We start from the raw sequence: 15,848 nt of genomic DNA, 5'->3' as shown, positions 1-15,848 counted from the left end.
AACGAATTCGCCCGGTATTTCTTATAGTGTTAGTATGTGCATAATCGGCAAAGACAAGTATGTAATAAATTTCATGTCAAAAGAGCAGTAAATAAGAACAATAAAACGAAAATAAAATTTTCTTGTCCATTTAGTTACATTTTATTTTACTCATTATGATTTTCGTATTTATAATTCTTTTCCTATGAAATTTATCACAAATATAAATTTCCTGATTATACACATAATATAAATATTCAAAGTACTCTGCAAAATTATCAAATTATATTCTTACATGAAGACAGTTATAGATATGCGACAATAATTTTGAACATGAGTGTACTTTCAGTTTTGTCAGGGAGCGGTGCGTACAAAATTGGTACGATTTATGTATTCTCACTTGAACTCCCTATGTCTGCATGAACTGTGTACAGCTGTGCAAATTGTTTCGAGCAGCTCTTGAAAGTTCCATCAAAAAAGTACTGCTGGCTGTACCTCACAAGGGAAGTTCAGGAGAAAGCACTCGCCTGCAGAGAAACTAAGCATGCCATTTGAAGTCCCAATTCATACTGATTATAACAAGCTAATAAAATTCCTGTACGGTTGAGAACGGTTCGAGATATTCAACTTGGAAGTTTATATGAGAAAATGAGGATATACGCATTTATACGCGTTAAATACAACATAATTAGTAACGAATATTGACATACGAATTAAAAGCTATCGAAAGTAACAGAAAAAAAAGTGTTTCGCAATAACTAACGGGTTTGTTAGATACAATTAGTCATTACATTGTTCACAAAAATCATAGGTTAGAGATGAAAATTGATCACTGCTGTTCTTCTGTTTTATGAATAAATGACGCAGGCAAAAGACTCCCTTGCACCATGAACATTTTATATGTGCAATTGTGTTGCATCTGTCAAGAGAACAGTTCGCAGAACCAAAGCAAAAAGCAAATTCGAGAAGTGATCCAAAAGTTATAGGCCTATAATTTGTTTGTAACCTGTCTTGCAGAACGCAAGCTGAAACAATCCAATGTATCTCGGTGATCGGAAGTGATTCGTATGGACACGAACTTTATTTGATTGTTTCGTTGGTACATTATAACGTCCAGATGAAGAAGATTCATACTATGTACAAATCTTCTGTCATAATCTTTGATTGATCGGAATCAAAACACATCAAATGGTTGCACAAATCGTGTGCAATTCTTTAGTATCTTCTCAACCATTAGGTATTTGCCATCCGTCATGCAACTTGTAATGGACAATTTGTCTGTGAATGGACCCCAGTGATCAAGCAATAGCAAGTGCAAACCATCAGGCTTCGCCATGGGTGAGAATACTTAACGCATTGAATTGGTCCTTCAAATGACATGCTTATTTCTCTGCGGGCGAGTGCTTCTCCCAAACTTCCCTTGTCAGCTGGCTTCAGATCATCATATCCATTAAATAATACAATAAAACAATTAATATAAACAATGAAATGTGCAAATTGTACATATAACAGAAAAGACAATCCCTTTATAAACATCCAAGTGTATGTCGTTCCACTTAGTGAGCAACTTTGTAACTTACAGGATGCCACATAGATTTGCTGTGATGATTACTAAATTAATCCCTACTAAATTAATTAATAATCATAAATTTAGTATGTGGGGTTAATTCCTCTCTTTCCAAATACAGTTTCTCCCAGGATCGTGGCAGTCAGCACGGCGTCATGGCAGTCAGCACCTTCATATTTGCAATCAGCGACAGTCGTGGCAGCACCCGTGGCAATCAGCACCTATCCAGTAACAAGGTGGCAAACCACACAAGTAACTATAGATATGATATTCGAAATAAAACTCTTCGAAAAAATTCCAATTTTCAAACCCTTGTAACTTCATTGCTATTTATTTAAGCGAAGTCCTAACATGATCATAGTATACAACGCTAAGGTACTTCCGATGTGCATTGTCTTGTCCATCTCCGTTCTGGTGTATGTGTGATAGAGGTTTCCCAACTTTGGATGTTTGTGATATTATAATATCCTTAGTTTGCAACACTGAATAATATAGGTTGTATTTTAAGTTTTCGTTAATATGTTGATTTGAAATATGTAATAATCTGACGTACTGCCATTTGAAAAAATTGTAACTTTATACTGGGATGGCAACACTGTTCACTGGGTGGGGGTGTTTAATACGTAAAACGATGTCCCTCTCCTCATAGTTGCTTCGTGCAAAGTTTCGCTTTTCTTTATCTTCTGGTTTCTCCGTTATCACGGATGTTTCAGATAAATAACAAAGAGCATCACATTTGACTTTGACCCCATCAAAACGAGTGTAATAAATAAAAATATGAATAAATAACGAATAACACCTTTGGCGTTGTCCATCTCAATATGAGTAAAATAAAAAATACCGAAGAGCAGCACCTTTGGCGTTCCTCCTGTTAGTTCAGTACTAGTTGCAATGCCCCTTCCTGTCAAAACTTGGACTCAAAAGTCCGGTCTATCACAAATCAGTTTAGCGACCACGAAAACTATGGATTCGATATCAATCATTTTGGACATCTATTTTTCACGCTCTTCCCCCCCCCTTCCCCCCGATGACGTTGGAGCTTAAAGTTGGACGGCATCGTAAGTGCTACTATTCATCTCAGCGACCGCGAAAACCATGAATTTGATTGTAATATCGGTAATTTTGAGCATATTACTTTTCATGCACTACAAATACCCTCATGATGATGAGAGCTATACGGTTGTCTTGAACGGCGTCGTGAATGTTACTATTCATCTCAGCGACTACGAGACCTAATTAATTCAACACTAATATTTTGAGTTCAGGTTATTTATCATCACTTTCTAAGCATACACTTTGATCTCCCTGTAAATTCCGCCCATGCCGAAATTAAAAAAAATGGTTTCGTAGGCGATTAGATCTAATGTTTACAAAATTTAGTGGATCTATGTCACTTCTTTCTATATGAGAAGCTGATGACTGACAGCAAGGGCACCGATCCTGGGGAGCCGGGGGGCCCTGGGTCCCCTGTATTTTTATGAATATGTATTTTTATATGTATTTTTTCTTGCTATATGTATTGTTATATTTATTTTTTTTATGAATGCTCCCCCCCACAAGTTACAGAGAAATCGGCGCCCTTGACTGACAGACTGAAACAGATACACAATATTTTATTATTCTTAAAGATAACACTGTAAGCCTTTTGTTTAACCATTATAGAAATCCATACAATCTAGAAGCTATGGAATAGAAAAATTTTGATTTAATAGATTTTTTTTTTCATCTGACTAGAGCCACGACCTTCTCAATCACAAGGCCATTCGGCTACATTTAGGTTCAGCCGTGACGTCACAACGAGTAGGTACAAACAAAGACGACAGATTCCTGCGAGGGTGAACGACACTTGCGTGGTTAGTTAAACAGTGAGCGCGTCTTTTGAAAGTGTATGCCGTGGCGTTAAGTGAATTCTTATTTTAAGTGTTTATTTGTGTTTAATTTAAGTGTTTTAAGTGTTCATAATTTGAAGGCAAAAGTGCATTTTACTTGTTGTGTCCCGAATTGTAAAGGAATTACGGAAACGGTCCAAAAGTTTCTGTTTCCAGTTGAAGACAATCTACGAGAAAAATGGCTCCGTAAAATGTACAAAAAGTCACCCAATCCAGCAGGGTAAGGCTGTATTTTTTTTTTCAGGATAATTCATAAGAATGATTCTAAAGATATAATCTAAAAGAATTGTATTTTTATTTATTTGTTTAGTTAGTTTTTAAGTACGATATTAACTTACTTCTTTGCAGCATTATTTACAAAAAAAAAAAAAAAAAAAAGTGTGCGCTTAAAATAGATAGAATTTGAGCAAATTCAATAATTCAGGAACTAGCCTATATATAGTAATATCATATAGTCTTCTCTGGAAGTAGGCAACAGTACGATATATTGACATATTCCTCGGATTCAATTATGATAATTATATTTAAGTACCAGATCAATAAATCAGTACCCTGAATCAGTACCATACTTAATTATAGTTTAATTATAGAATTTGTTTACTGTATCAATGGCAGAAACGCCAAACATGTATCTGCGAGTATCAACAATGCCTATGGTTGTAAAAAAAGTATTTAAAAAAATGGTAATTCATTTTATATTCATGTTTGGGCATTCACAATTGACAGACAGCAGCAATATTTGTTTATCATACATTAATTATAAAAAGAAGTAAAAGAATCAAATATGAATAAGGAGCCTGTATCTTCTTCGAAACAAGCTTCAGTAATTTAGCCTATATGGTTAAGAGGGTCAGTGAGTTGAAATGTGATTATTTCGATAGGCCTACTTCATTTGTAGAACGAATTCAGGATGCGAAATCCTGATGGGAGAACGAAAGATATTTACCTTCACTTAATAGTTTTGGTTTAAATTCCACACCCATTAGCAAGTTATTGGTGCTGGGTAGGGGAATGAATAAAATTACACAATTGTCAGTAGTATGAAAATTAATTACAGTAATATATTCATATGTAATTAACGGGTGAACTAGTGATATGGGAAGTCAGTGGTGTACGCAAAATTCACGAAGAAAATGGCTCAAACATTAAAGAAAGACAAAAAGCAACTAGGGTTATTATGATCTGACATCGTTGTATACATAATTCCACATTATGTAATAATTACGAATGTTCATATATGTGATCTTTGTCAAAGCATTCCAATGGAAAGTTTTTTCTTTCAGTCCTACACACAAATTCGATTGTGATGATTTCGCACTGTCCGTGCTAATTGTTAAGTGTTGGTTACAGAATGTAATTTTATTGACTCCTCCGATTTCAGTTATCTTCTTCCTGGCTGTTGGTTCAGTGGCTAATGCGTGAACCTTTTGTGCATCAGGTCTCGGGTTCAAATTCCACCCTCAACTGTAGATCTACTGTCCTCGTCTCATACAGACTAGGTGCTGAAAAAGTATGGTTTTGTTGGATTTGGTTTGTCTCTCTCCCAGTTACATAATCAATTACAGAAGGCTTTCTCAAAACATATTTGAAGATCTCTCAACTATTACAATTGAGCAACAACATTTAGCAGATTATTTCTTCTGTATCAAGACCGGGAATTACTTTAGGAGACGAGAGGAGAAAATCTTTTTAAAGAATTTAGACAAGATGACAAATAGTTCTTCGTAAATCGAGACGAGACGAGAATCCTACAAAAAATTGAGAGATTTTCTACTCTCATGGTCCACGAAGAGTGTAATATAACAATATTTAAATCATATTGATTATTGGAGTACGGTATATTATGTAATCGCTTACGTATCTTCAAATGTTGATGAATGCTCTTCATTGTGTTCGTACAATCACTTGAATAATTTATGAATTTTTACTATGAATCGTGTAATACTAAAACACTGAGATCTAAGACTTGAGTGAACCAGTGTTGCCCACGAGACTTGACAAATATTTTGTCTTGAAGATGAGACGAGATTTGTCATTTTTGTAGGCTCGTCTCTAATTTGAACACATACTTCTCGACTCGTTTCCCAGAAATTTCTGTATTGCGGACAACATTACTCTTGAGCTTCTCCAAGTACTGAATTTCTCAGTCACCTTTCGTGTCACTTGTTAAATTCAGCTTATCTTTAAAATACAGTATAATTTCTTCCTAATCAACTTTTTCTTTTTCTTTTTATTTTTAAGTTTCGTCTCGCAAACGTGAGGACTGTATCTTGCAATACGCCAAAAACATTTTCTTAAATGCAAATAATAATAATAATAATAATAATAATAATAATAATAATAATAATAATAATAATAATAATAGCTAATAATAACAAGCTGAAGTAGTAAACGCGTTTGATTACCGTATCTTCTGGGTAACGTGGAAGCGGAGAATAATAATAATAATAATAATAATAATAATAATAATAAAGAGGAAGAAGAATTAGTCACAGTAGTAGTGCGAATTTTATTTCATTGGTATAACAACATTAATTTGCAACAGGTTCGTGGCGCCCCAGTGGTAGAGCACTCACCTCTGGGGCATGGGGTCTCTGGTTCGATCCCAGCTCTCTCGAAGTGAGCTTTATAGTGAACAAATATCGCATGGGTGAGTGTCTTGGAGTTCTCCCATTTTCTTTACTCCACCATTTCGTTCATTATCATCATCACCTCCTCCATTAGACTAGGATCATAATTGTTAGTTAAAAACAAATGCAACTAATCCCGTGCAAGCACAAACCACACCTAAAAAATAAAACAAAACAACATATGCGTGCACGCCAGTAATACATTTAAATGTGTTTCTAATTGCAAAATATGCTCTCGAAAGATTTCCATGAATATTTTCTCTATGCGCTCTAACATGATACAAAGATTTTGGAAAATATTGTAGTTTTAAATGTTTCTAACCTATTATTCTGTTAAAATTTCGATATCAGAAGTATAATATTTAATAATAATTTTCTTGATAATAAGTTCATTATTTCCATTATCCTCTCAATAATAACAGTCTTAATTTGAATATGATCAAAGTTCTATGTCTCTCTGTCTCTTCGTATTTCTTCTTAGCACTCAATGCATATCGCTTGAATTACTTTATCTCTCTCTCTCTCTCTCTCTCTCTCTCTCTCTCTCTCTCTCTATCTATCTATCTATCTATCTATCTATCTATCTATCTATATATATATATATATATATATATATATATATATATATATATATATATATATATATATATATATATATATATATATATATATATATACTTTAAAAACCATTTTTGTAATACAACTTGTTTTTAGCTCACGTGTAGAGTTGCCAAACTCTGCCCGACACACTGCGCCTGCCTGTCCCTACTTTGTGTGACGTCACTCGCTACGACGAAGGCCTTCTCTCTTCCGAGGGTAGTGCTAGAGCCCGGGGCTATGATGGTTATTAGGTTGGCTAACAGGAAATTAACTAGCTCAAATACCCGTTCTTCGCACGGAAAAAATAGTTTTATGGAAAATATTCTCAGTCGATAGAGTTGATCACAAGATATGGGCAATCAAAATTTGGTCTCCAATGTATTCCGATGGGAATAATTAAGAATACCATCTTTGTTTTATAGACTGCCCGCAGTGCTGTTCAGAGTAGTGGATTAACATAACCCTCAGGAAACAAAATAATAATTTGTCTTGCTAAAATGAAACTAAATGACTTTCTACTCTAGAAAAAAAAATATTCATTCAGTTTGCTAAATTTCTGAATGAGAAACGGAGAGTAAGAAAAGTTGCAAACATTCAAACTTCAATTTCCACGTTGTGTACACTGTGAGAAATCAAACTCTTTTACGTGGTGTACACTGTTTAGGAAAAAAAATGAATTGAAGGATGAAGAATGAAGACCCATTGAGTTAGAATAAAATCAATTAATCAAATGTTTAAGGACATTCATTTGATAGTATTATTTCTCGTTGATATATTATTAGATACTTTTTTTTTTTTTTTTTTTAAAGGAGTAGAGAGGGGTACAAGTATACATTTAGGAAAACAAAACTTAATTTCCTTGAGTATATAAAATTGCTAATTTGGTTCCAATATTGTCGGATATCGATGAAACAAACATTTCTTCCAAAAATCTGGCAGCGGTGGGATTCGAACCCACGCCTCCGAAGAGACTGGTGCCTAAAACCAGCGCCTTAGACCGCTCGGCCACGCTACCACATGATGTTCTAACCTGTCTGTATTTTACTGCATGAATGTAGCTTCCGCATATTTTTTTTTCCTTTCCTTATAATCTTCGCACGTAATCTTGTGTTTTCGTCATTCAGCCTGACGTCACGGTTGACGTACAAGCTAAACTGCCACGGAACAAGTACATCACAAGTTCACTCCGGGGAAGTGAACTGTTTTACGATGCGTATGCCATCTACTGTCATTAAAGGAAACACATTTACCAAAGATGAGTAAATGCAAAAGCAATCAGAAGATGCACACGCGGCACTGGTGTATTCAATTCACGTTTTGCGTGTGGTGTGGTGTCCGAGTGGTTAAGGAGTTGGACTTGAAATCCAATGGGTTCTACCCGCACAGGTTCGAATCCTGTCCACACCGATAATTAATTTTAAAAGGAGGAACAAAGTTCTTCAATATTCTTTAGCAAATATATACACTAAAAATCATATAAATAGTAAGGAAATACAACTTTTTTTTTCCCTAAAACTTTGCGTCATCAAATATTCACTAAAAGAATGCTGAACGACGGGTACAATCGAAGTTAACCAACGATATATGGAATATTCTATCCATTCCTTTTAGATCAGTCTTTCCCAACCTTTTCCACTCTGCGGCCCCCTTTAGAGTCTACCAATACATGTGGAGGACCCCTTGTTAGTACTTATTTTTCTTCCCCATATATATATATATATATATATATATATATATATATATATATATATATATATATATAGTGGCGGATCCAGGATATGATCAAGGGAAGGGCTAAAGCATAGTTTGCCGTTTTATCCAGTGTAAAGCAGGATTGAAGCCCATTTTATCTAGTGTATACCTGAGCGTCAAAGGGGAGGGGGTTACAGCCTCTATAGCCACCTTGGATCCGCCACTATATATATATATAGATGGATATATAGGGGGTGTTTTTGTTTTTCTTTGCAGTGGTGTAATCATGTTACAGTGACATTATGCCTATTCCGTAATCAGGTGGTCCTGGGTTTCAAACCTGGACTAAGATCTTGGAAATATATAAATACTGTAAATAAATCCAGTGCGTAAACAAAACGTTTGGACCACAGAAAATAGTTTAGTCAAGGTTTTTTTTTTTTTTTTTTTTTTTTTTTTGACAAATAAAAGAACGCCGAGCAAGAATTTCTCATTCCTTCTTTCCTTTTCGAGTCATATATTGTGTCAAAGAAGATTTTCGTTTGAACATATTTTACAAACACATACATTGTGCATCAGTTTCTACATGCTTTTTTGGCTTTGTCAGCAAACAGAATGCCGTTGGACTATAGGTCGAATATCATTTCTCACACAAATTGACTTATCTTTATTAATTCAATCATTTCACTTACAATGGTGTATTTCTCACAATTATGTGCGCCTTAGTCAGATTGGCTTGCGGATCCTCTGAGATCGTCTTGGGGACAATTGGGGGTCCGCGGACCCCAGGCTGGGAAAGATTGATTTAGATTATTATTATTATTATTATTATTATTATTATTATTATTATTATTATTATTATTATTATATGCGTACTCACGATTCTTATTGGGAATGGGACCACAGTAACTCAGTGGTAGAGCGTTCACTTTTAGTGGGAAGTATTTATGGTTCGATTCCCGGTCATGTGGATTTATGGCGAATAACATCGTGTCTATGAGTTTAATTCCGGTTCTCCCGTTTCCTCCTACATTCTCATTCGCACAATTCTTTAATAATCATTCCTTTCCAGTAAACATTTCATTTTACTTTGACGGTGCAACTTATGGGAGGGGAAGGGGGAAGATATTTAAAAATGATCGAAAATGACCGATATTTGTGTCGAATCCATAGTTCTTGGGGTAGCTGAGACAAAGAGTCACACTTCCGATGTAGTTTAAATCCAAATTCAGGCCGAGGGGGAAAGGAAGATAGGGAAATGATTAATGGGGTTCGTAAAAATAATCGAAAATAGGGAAAAAAGTGACTATTTCATGAGCCAGTCAAGTTAGGAAGAAGAAGTTCAGTATATATACTCCTCATGGCAGCCCAACAGGGGGAGCAAGGAGGGGAGCTTGCCCCCCCCCCCCCGCCAGAGAATCGAAAATCCAATAGAATTTTTACATTAGTTACAGCAAAATTTGAAACTATATTTGAAACGTCGCTTATACTTGTCCCCCCCCCCCCCCCGTTGGAAACTACAACATAGGCGCTCTTGATACTCCTCATTTAAAATAAGTGGGTTCGTGTCCAAGAGTTCTTGAAAATGCTTTTAAGGGAGCAAGAAAGTATATCTTTTTTCACATTGAAAGGGATTTTGCTGCTGTTCGTGATTGCATATCGGGCAAAAGGTTGAACAATTTGAAATGAATTTTGGAATGTAGTCAATACCTGTTTTGAGGTGAGTTTTGAGCATGTTATTTTGATTAAAGGGAGTACAGGGGTTCTATGCCAAAAATACAGTATCTCTTGAGCCCGTCAAGTTGGAAAGATTAAACTCAGTATATACACTGCTCGTTAAAAATACGTGGACAAGTCTCTCACCGTATTTGATCATTTTCGTTTATTGTCTCAATTGGATCCCGCGTTCTTGGCTTGTGAAGTACAAACAACAACACCATCTAAAAATTGGTTGGGAATCTACAGCCAATGAAGATTGTTCCCAATTGGAGCATGTATCTCTTAAGATCGGCTCTGGTGAATGGGACATTTTCTGATATTTTCTTTTCCACGTTGAAATCTACGTTGTTTGTTGTTTGCGATCGTATCTCGAGGAAACAATTGAAGAGTTTGAAATGAATTTTGGAACATAGTACCTACCTTGAGTTTTTTTTTAAATTTTGGATTAAAGGGAAAGGGTTCAAAAATTTAAGGCAAAAGATACAATATCATATGAGCACGTCAAGTTAATAAGATGAAACTTGGTGTCTAAACTAGGGATTGCCAGAACCGGTTCCTGGTGGAACCAGTTTTCGGGTCTGAACGGATCCGGTTCTAGAAGATCTGGTTCCGGAACCGGTTTTCGGACCCAGGTCTGGAACCGGTTCTTCGGATCCAGGTCTGGAACCGGTTCTTCGGATCCAGGCCTGGAATCGGTTCCAGAACCGGTTCTGAGAACCAGATCTCCAAGAACCGGTTCCTCGCGGAACCGGTTCCGCTGGAAACGAAACTTTGAGATCATCCCTACGCTAAACCCGAGCTGCTGGCAGGCTGTGAACAGTGTGCTAGATGAAATGGTGGAAGCGACAGGCAGGCGCCCAGGCGGCGGCCGCTTCTCTCATTTGGCTAAATAAACTGGGTAACTGGATAACTCATTGGCTAAACAGGCAAACTGGCCAACTCCTTTGGCTAAACACCCACTGGTGGACCAAATTTTTCTTTCTGGGGGCACAAGCGGGTCTGGGCGGGAAGGGCACAAGCGCATGGTCCTCTTTGCACTGTTTTGAAGGTGAATTTTGTGCCTCCTTTACGGGTCTTTAGGGGCTTTCGGATTCAGGTCTGGAACTGGTTTCTAAGATCCGGTTCTGGAACCGGGTTTTCGGATCCAGGCTCGGAACTGGTTCCAGAACCGGTTCTGAAAACCGGATTTCCGAGAACCGGTTCCTTCGCCGGAACCGGAACTTTGTGGCCATCCCTAGTGTAAACTCCTCATTAAAAATAAGGGGAGATATGCCTCAGTGTTTTTGAAATTTTCCGTTTAAAGGGGAGAGGATTTTCTATAATTTCTTTCTTTACGTTGAAATCAATGTTGCCTATCGTTCGTGATATCATCACGGGAAAATGTATGAAGAGTATGAAGTTTAATTTTGGAACATAGGTAGTCTTAAAGACGAAAAAAAGGGGGACACAGTGGCTTAGTGGTAGAGTGCTTACTTCTGGTACGTGGGGTCCCTGGTTCGATCCCCACTCAAGTAAGTTTGTGGTGGACAACATTGTGTCAGTGGGTTTTCCCGGGGGTACTTCCGTTTAATTCCACTTTCTCACTCCACTAATACTTCCTTCACTTGCTTTATTCATCGTCTCCCTTAACCTAAAGGGCGTAAACTTGGGACGTTAAATTGAAAGATTTTAAAGATAAAAAAAAAAATCCTAGTGATCCAGATTCATTAGCAATACGATTGATTTACATTTTTAAAAATGTATAAAGAAAAATGGAGCATAATAGGAATGAATTACAAAAGCCTTGCTTACACTAGTTAACAAATTTAAACTTTTTGTTTGTTACATGAGAAAAATCACCTGATCTTAAAGGAACTTTTTGCGCTGAATTCCAATATGCACTCGGTTTCTCTCCATCACGTACAGTTTTCCCGTAACAGAGGGATTTTCGGGAAATTCCCTCAAAAATTTCCCCTTTTTCAGATATTTTATTCCCCTAGCTCCTGTCCCCTTACATATAGTAACATAGAAATTATACCTGAGTATACCTTGATTTATATTTAATAAACCCTAAAAGTTTCGTAAAAATCGCTTTGTTCTTTCTAGAGAAATAAATATATTTGTATGTATACTGTGTGCACTGTTTATTGCACCTGATAGTAATGCTTTCAGATCTCCTGAGTTGGGGTAAAAACGATTTGCTTTATTACTACAAACACAGACATAAAAATGAATATTTACAATAGTCAACAACACACTTGTATTGCTCTCTGTAAATTAGAAACGTGTATAAAAATAGAATGTACTTCCAACGTATATTTTTTTTAAACGTACAGTATATGTAGGCCCTATATCTTAATACATATATATACAATTTTCCAAGTTTTTTCGTTTTGTTCATGAAATGGTTATCAATATTTGTTATCAAATGTAACAGAATGCAAAAGAAAGAAAGAATGGAATACAGACTCATTGTTGACAACAATGAACTAATGCAGTCTGAATTTTCCACTACGGTATCGTTTCCCCCCTCCCCCCGCGCATTTCTTTCTTTCTTGTGTTCTTGACACCTGGTGAGGGAGTTTTGTACATTTTTATATTGACGTGTGGTTTAACACTACTTCACTTTCAAAGTTGTCTTTGCTGCTAAGAGTGCTTTCATGTTTGATCTTAACGGCATTATACCCAACTAAGACCAGAAGTTTAGTTTGTGATCAGTACAATGGCGTCAAGAGGACGGCGTTCGTGTGTTAACTCACCAAATAGTTTTTGTTATGTGTGTGGCCAGTTTGTAGTTGAAGGACAGTGTAGATCCATTACGCCATCGGTGAAACTAGCATATTATATATATTTCGGATGTCGTGTGGGAGATCAGGACAAAACTTGGGCACCCAACATAATTTGTGCGTCGTGCTACGTCACTTTACTTGCATGGGCCAAAGGGAAACGGAGGTTCATGAAATTTGCTGTACCAATGGTGTGGAGAGAACCCACCAACCATCTGGATGATTGTTATTTTTGTCTCACAGTAGTTAAGGGACATTCTAAAAAAAGCAAATACACAATAAGTTATCCCAACGTTAAATCCGCAATTAGACCTATTCCGCACGGGGATGAACTTCCACTTCCCGAGCCCCCTACCAACTGAGAAGAGATATGGCCAAAAGACTCTGATGATGATCATGACCTTGATGAACCATCGACATCAACATGTACATCCAAGGATCCAACGTTCATCCCTGACTGTGTTCGCGAGCCACATTTCATCCGGCAATGTGAACTTAATGACCTAGTCCGTGATTTGCACCTGACAAAACAAGAGGCGGAACTTCTGGGATCAAGGCTCCAGCAGTGAAACTTATTGGATGCAGAAACGAACATATCAGTGTACAGGAAAAGGCATGTTCAATTTTCAAGCTATTTCTCAATGCAAGATAATGTGTGCGTATGTACGGATATAAATGGGTTGATGGCGGAGCTAGGAATTCCTTACGTTCCAGAAGAATGGAGGTTATTTATTGACGCGTCAAAGGTCAGCCTTAAAGCTGTCCTTTTACATAATGGAAATAAAAAACCTTCTATACCACTTGCGCACTCAGTGAAGATTAAGGAATCCTATGACACCATGTCAACTTTGCTAAATCTTATAAATTACAAGGACCATTGTTGGCAAATATGTTGTGATCTCAAGGTAGTTGGTATTTTATTAGGACTGCAGTGCGGTTACACGAAGTACCAATGTTTTTTATGTTTATGGGATAGCCGAGCTGATGACAAACATTATGAAGTGAAGGAATGGGAACCTAGAGTGAATTACGTACCTGGAGAATGCAACGTCAAATACGCTCCTTTGGTAGATCCTAATAAGATATTACTACCGCCACTTCATATCAAGTTAGGACTTATGAAAAACTTTGTCAAAGCCATGGACACATCTGGTGAAGGTTTCAAGTTTTTGCGAGATAAGTTCCCTAACCTGAGTGATGCTAAGATTTCAGCGGGAGTGTTTATTGGTCCCCAAATGAGGAAATTAATGCTTGATGATAGCTTTGACAGCAAGTTAAACAGTGCTGAGCTAGCTGCCTGGACAGCATTTAAGTGTGTTGTGCGCAACTTTCTGGGCAATAACAAAGCTGAGAGTTACACAGAAATCGTACAGGACATGATACAGAAATACAAAGAGTTGAGTTGTAGGATGTCTTTAAAAATCCACTTTTTGCACTCCCACCTCAGCTTCTTTCCTGCTAACCTAGGTGCTCTCAGCGACGAACAGGGGGAAAGATTCCACCAAGATATAATGGCAATGGAGAAAAGGTACCAGGGACGATGGGATCCTTCAATGATGGGGGACTATTGTTGGGGTCTTGTTAGAGAATGCAACATTTCTTACAAAAAAGAAGTAGTGTACGATTTTGTAACCCAATGGAAGTTTCATATATTGTGATAGTTTTGATTGTCTTTTCATGACCTTTTGGTATATTTGTATTATTGTTTATTGTAAATTGTCACACTTGTAAATTATATTGTATTATATTTTATATATGTGTTTGTGGTAATAAAGCAAAACGTTTTACCTCAACTTAAGAGATCTGAAAGCATTACTATAAGGTGCAATAAACAGTACACACAGTATACATACAAACATCTATAAAGCGATTATTACGAAACTTGGAGGGTTTGTTAAATATGAATCAAAGTATACTTAGGTATAATTTCTATGTTAGTATATGCAAGGGGACAAGATCTTGGGGTGTAAAATAAACGAAAAGGGAAATTTTTGAGGGATTTTCCCGAAAATCCCTCTGTTACGGGAAAATCGTACGTGATGGAGAAAAACCGAGTGCATATTCGAATTCAGCGCAAAAAGTTCCTTTAAGAACAGGTATTTCCTTTTATGTAACAAAACCTTTGTTAACTAGTGTTATCAATATATGTATTGCCATATGTAGATTCATTGTAGCTACAGTATTTGTATTTATAAAATCTAGTTCGTTGAAGATCAACAGATTGCAGAAGAGAGCACATGCGAACTTGCAACAAAATTAAGAATATTGTATTTCTAAACAAACAATATATTATACTTTTCTTATTTGACTTAGTACTATATTTTAAGACCTAATTATATTATGACAAATGTTACAATGAAAATATCTTTAAGACTTAAGACGTTATTAACATTCATTGTAAATTTGATTTGATTTGATCTTGAGTTTAGCGTCCCTTTCAACATAGCAATTAGTAAAGAATTTAAATATGCATTTTAGACTAACTCACCAGAAGGCTCCATAATTACTTTTGTGCATGCTAATATTAATATTTTGTTTCATATTACATACAGGATAAATGCTACGTAATTCTCTTCTATGAAAACAGAAAGTTCTCAAAACTTTATCTTTTCCGTTTAGCTCACAGAATTAAGCTTCCAATTTTAACACAGGAGTTATATGACTGGATTATTTTTCCTACCATACTTTATCACAGGGAGAAGTTATGGCTCAAATTCATTATCACCCGATCATTATCAATGGCATCCCTTACTACTGAACACTATGAACATTAACCGCCACTGCGATCTCGCCTATAATATCGTTACTTGTCCCTGCTCTTTTCTCTCTATCTCGAAACTTTTCATCCCGACCACTTCGACCATTTTGTCGTTTCTGCCTATTCTTCCGACCATCTTTTCCTTCACGTTTCGCTTAAATATGCTCCACTGTGAACCCATCGTGCTAAGAGGGCTTCATTCCTCTACACCACTGTCCAAAGCAGCCTTTAGACAAGAAAATAATCAGC

The 15,848-nt window shown here is 36.5% G+C and overlaps 2 non-coding genes across 2 annotated transcripts; one reads left to right on the top strand and one right to left on the bottom strand.

Annotated features, from left to right (window-relative positions):
- Positions 1–7,598: 7,598 nt before the first annotated feature.
- Positions 7,599–7,680, bottom strand: TRNAL-UAG (transfer RNA leucine (anticodon UAG)). The gene has a single exon. It is a non-coding gene; the product is annotated as a tRNA-Leu (tRNA).
- Positions 7,681–7,990: 310 nt separating this feature from the next.
- On the top strand, positions 7,991–8,072 carry TRNAS-UGA (transfer RNA serine (anticodon UGA)). Its single transcript has one exon. It is a non-coding gene; the product is annotated as a tRNA-Ser (tRNA).
- The last annotated feature ends 7,776 nt before the right edge of the window (positions 8,073–15,848 follow it).

The sequence above is a fragment of the Thermobia domestica genome, chromosome 16 (genome assembly GCF_964235325.1).
Source record: "Thermobia domestica chromosome 16, izTheDome1.hap1.1, whole genome shotgun sequence".
Classification (NCBI taxonomy): domain Eukaryota; kingdom Metazoa; phylum Arthropoda; class Insecta; order Zygentoma; family Lepismatidae; genus Thermobia; species Thermobia domestica.
The sequence above is the reverse complement of the archived record's forward strand: the minus strand, read 5'-3'. Positions and strand labels throughout refer to the sequence as shown.